The sequence below is a fragment of the Solanum lycopersicum genome, chromosome 5 (assembly GCF_036512215.1).
Source record: "Solanum lycopersicum chromosome 5, SLM_r2.1".
Taxonomy (NCBI): Eukaryota; Viridiplantae; Streptophyta; class Magnoliopsida; order Solanales; family Solanaceae; genus Solanum; species Solanum lycopersicum.
In genome coordinates, this window is record NC_090804.1 from 37,379,984 (window position 1) to 37,385,409 (window position 5,426).

Sequence of the window (5,426 nt, forward strand, 5' to 3'; positions counted from 1 at the left end):
CTTATGACATCTTAATGAGTTTACTTGTGGGGGTATGGGACTCCATATGTACATTGCACAAGTAAGCTTATGAAGGGGTTGTGAGGGTGGTTTACTTATTATATTAACTAAGTGAATTTATGAATAAAGTGTAGTAAGTATGATAATTCTTCATATGATGTTATAAAGTATGATGAGTCCTTATATGATGCTATAAAGTATATGGCCTTATGTCTAGTTATAAATAAAAGTGTTATGACTTGTTAAGTATGTTATGCCTTGTCTAGGGTGAATTCTTAGGTACACTTGGTGGAGATAGTATTATGGGATACTACATACACATTACACTAGTGTGACTTTGGATTTGTCGTAGGTGATTCTTCGTATGTGAATGTTATGCCTTATTATTTGCTTGTGACTTGTGAACATATGTGGTTGGTTTATGAAGTGTATATATGAAAGGATATCTTAGGTGACTTCAAGGTGATGCATGTTCTTGCACGGTTTTCATAATTAGGGCATTCTTGTACTAATACCATTCTTCTTCATCTTTTTACACAAAGTGTAGGTGGTGATGGATAGAGGATGTCTCTTATGTGAAGGGCTTGGATAGATCTACCATGTTCAAGTAAAGGGGCCCTTATGGTTAAAGTGTTGCCTATGTCAAAATGTTTCTTTCTTTAAGTTTATGTAATAGATTAGACTTATATTTTATGTTGTTATATATATATATATATATATATATATATATATATATATATATATATATATTTATATATATATATATATTATGATGTGCTACGCAAAGTTGCAAATTTTCCGCTATTTTTATGTTTATGCAAAGAACGATGTCTAAGGGATTCAATAAGACCTCCGAGAGGTTGAGTGCGCCGTGTGTCGATTTGAGAATACCAAAATTTGTAGGGTACACCCTCGAGTCATAACGATAATGCTTCCTTAAGCTCTTCCAATTCTATAAGTCCTAATTCAACCTACCTATTTTCTTTCCATTGTGTGAACCACACTTGAGCTATCTATTTAAATTGGTATAATGAAAACTCCACCTTATTCCTAGAAGAAACACCCATAATACAGACTATCGTATAAACCTCATCAAATAATGCTTGCAGATCCTCTCCCACCTTAGAGCAAAGAAAGGTAAGAGGATTCATCCTAACAAATTCCCTCAACCTAGAGGTCATGTTACTCTCAAGAGTATTCACCCTAGAAACCACAACCCTATTTGGTTGAGACATTATGGCTGGGGCTAGAATAAGAAGATCCCCTCTAATCTCCTCATTAGTCATATCCAAGGGAACCACCGAAACCTCATTCACTTGATTAGATATAGGGACTTGACCACCTTAGGGAACTCTTTCACCTTAGGGAGGAACTCCCTCATTCACCATTTCCTCATCCATTTTTCTTGTGTGTGTCCTTCTTGTATTCATATCCTATAAACACAAGAGAAGAGATTAGGAAAAGACACTTATAACCTCAACTCTATGTCAAGACATAAAAGTAATGAAGAAAGTAAAAGTTCTATTATTCTTTTGACTCTTGCACATGGATGTGTCGCGACTCACACTAATGAAAAACACTGTACTAGATGTGGCCTCATTAGATTTTGAACCCTAATTTCTACTTCATAACCTTATGATTTTATACCAAGTTTGTAATGATCTAGAAGTACCCCCACGTCGTCACACGACGTATTCGACCTCTTGGAGGTCTTATACAAGCCTGTTAGCATTCATTCATTACATAAGTATGAAAAATAGTTCAGAATAAAAACTTTTAATAATTATAGTCAATAAGGAAACCCTTTTATTAAATATAATAAAGAAACTAAGTATCATCATACGCCATCTTAGACAAAAGTCGATACTATAGGGTCACAAAACATTTACATTGAAAAGAAACTCATAGTCTAATACAATGTCTTTGAAGGAAAACAAAAAACATAGTCCATGTCCTCAAACATATGAATATATACCAATCTTGAGATAAATCTACTTCCCAAGCTTCAAGTTATAGAAAATCCTCACTCTCTACCTACACTTGTAGACATATATAAACATATCGAATAAGCACAATTAATGTACTAAGTATTGTGAACATGCAAGAAAACATTCCAAAACGAGTACATTTGCTTAAAGATATACTTTTCTTGCTATTTGATAAAATCCATCATTATAAGAGTTCAAGAGACATGATACAAGTAAACAATCACATATAAGACATATTCCTTAAGCCTTTTAGTCACTTTATACTCTTGACCTAATGTTACTCTAAGACCCACCTAAGTAAGACATAAAGAGACCGCCCATACACCCTCTTCAAGCACAACGAAGTGATCCTCAAAGCTACCTTATATAAGAACATTTCTATTCAACATACTTTTACTAGGTGAACTCTATTAAATTAATCCAGTTAATATACAACTAAAAAAGCAGGTGGCTTCACATATTGAGCTTGGAAGACCTTATGATCTTATATCTTTGAAATTCCTAATTCATTTTGAGGTCTTACATATAACCAATGTTAACTCTTTCTTACTTGATAATTATATAATCTTAGGAATTTGTTTCAGAAACTCCCCTTTTTACTTACTAGTTTCAGAAATAACTTGACTAAATGAATATAAACATGGTTAGAGTTAAGTCTAAAATATATATTTTCATGGGATCGACCCCAACCTACTAGTTGGGTTCTTTACTTGATAATGACTGCTTATGCTTCTTTTGAGAGGTGTCGCGAATCACTGTATTAATAATGAGTTGTTGAAAGAGTACTTCTATAGGTGGAAGGGTGACAATATCAAGGCAGTGTTTGATACTATTGCACTGGTTTGTATGGAGAATGCTCGTGGGCAAAGATCACTGATAAAATAAAGAAGATATTTTGCAACAACAAAGCTTGGAGCAATAGAAAGTCAGACACTTGGAGAAACACCTTCGTTGTAGAAGCTACAAAAAACTAGGCTCCAGATAATATTTACTAAGATATGGCGCACATTATAGCTAAGCTAGTGTTTATGATAAAACACGTGACTGGAGGTGCAAAAAGAGTGAATGCGGCAAACTTTTTACTAGAACTCCACAACAGTTGGAGGATTATTATTATGAATAGGATGTGTATGTAGTGAATGATTAGATGTGGTGTCAGACCAAACGCCCAATGATCTAACATGGATAATTTTTGACATTATCAAGGAAACCAAGGTCAGTACTACTGTAATTACAACCGAGAGGGCCAATATGTCTGGGATGAGAACTACAACAGCGGTAAGTATTACAACCGGAACAACTTTAGAAAAAAAATGATCGAGCTGGACCATATGTTCCCTCTAAAAATAGATAATTAGCCCTATAGGATGCTAAGAGTAACCTGGCGCGAATTGAGGATATGATGTCGAAGATGATGAGAAGGTTTGATGCACTGATGAGAATGTGAAAGAGATGAGGAATGAGTTATGCAGCACTGGTAAAAAAGTTGATGCCAATGCAATATCAATGAAGCATCTTGAGGTACAGATAAATCAATTGTCTACCACAGTAAACCAAAGTCAACTGGGAACTCTTCCAAGTAGCACCTTCCATAATCAAAAGAATGATGGGCATTGTATGAAAGTCACTACTCGAAGAGGTAAGCAAACTATTGATCCACCTATTCCTTCTAGTGTGGAGATTGATACTACAAAAGATAATGAGATTATCACAGGTTAGTAGAGAGAACGAAAATGCGATTGAAAAAGAGCATGTGGTCATAGAGAAAGCGGTTCTTTTGGCCAGGCCTCTGTCTCACTTTTCTAAAAAATTAGCAAAGAAGACTAAAGAAGGAAGGTTTATCACTATGCTAAAATATATTTCTTTCAACGTTCTATTAAGAAAAGCTCTAGAGAAAATGCCTGGTTATGCAATGTTATGAACGATATGGTTACAACAAAGAGATCTATGAGTTTTGAGGATGATGATAAGTTGCAATATTAAAGTGCTATTGCTAGAACATCCTTTGTGTAGAATAAGTAAGATCCTGGTGCTTTCACTATCCCTTGCACCATTGGTCATTGGACTTTGCCAAGGTACTATGTGATCTTGGTGCTAGCATTACTCTCATTCCATTGTCCATTTTCAAGAAGTTAGGATTGGGTAATCCGAAATCGAATGTGATGCAGTTTCTCATGGAGGATAGAACTAGGAAGAGGCCTATTGTAGTGCTCCATGAGGTGCTAGTTAAAGTGGATTCATTCATATGTACGACTGATTTTCCTATTTTTGATTTTGAGGAATTTCTCTTTACAGTAACTTCATTTTATTCTAACTTCTTGACTCTCCGAGGTAACCAACCCTCAAGTGATACTTCGTGCAATGTATAAATAATGTCCCATAACACTATTCATACTAAAGCATTACCTTAAGGGTAAAAGGAAACCGTACATACAGCCTTTCAACTCAAGAAATACATCCATATGAACATTTTATATAACAAGGAATATACATCACATTACCCTTAACATATAAGACTTTAGTAAACTACATATAACTCAAGTAGGACGTTCATTCACATAACCAATGAGACCAACATCGTACACATAAGGAAATAACTCATCATATAGACCCATTATGACTCATACCATGCATATAATAACATCAAGTAGACAAGACTAAAATTTCATGCATAAGGAACATAAATATAGTCATATGCATTAGAACACCTCCCTAGGACTTCACTCAAATGCCACTTGGGCAATGCATATGTGAACTTACACTAAGCAACTACCCGTAGGTTATCCTTGTTAGGGTCTAGTTCTTTACTTCCATTGTGATCTTCAATTGATGGATTTGAAAGAATTGGTCCTTAAGAAGAATAAGAATCATTCTCCTAAGGGGGTGATGGGGTAATTAGGTTTCAAGGGAAGTTATATGTTCCGAATGTGGATGGTTTAAGGGAGAAAATCATGGAACAGGCTCATGGTTCCCGATACTCAATCAATCCGGGAGCCACAAAGATGTATCGTGAGTTACATGATATTTATTGGTGGAATGGAATGAAAAGGTAGATAGCTATGTTTGTGGTGAGGTGCCCAAATTGCTAACAAGTCAAAGCCGAGCATCAAGGCTCGGGTGGTCTAACACAAGATATTGATATCCCCACTTGGAAGTGGGAAGATGTCAACATGGACTTTGTGGTAGGATTGCCTCTAACGAGTGGACACCATGACTCCATATGGGTTATAGTGGATAGGTTTGATAATTCTGCCAACTTTCTTCCTGTGAAGGTTTCTTACTCGGTGGAGGAGTATTCTAAATTGTATGTTATGGAGATAGTGAAGTTGCATGGGGCCCTCTTTTTTATTATTTTTGATAGATGAGACCAATTCACTTCATATTTTTTTGTAGATCATTCCAAAGTTGGCTTGGTACCCAAGTGATAATTAGCACCAT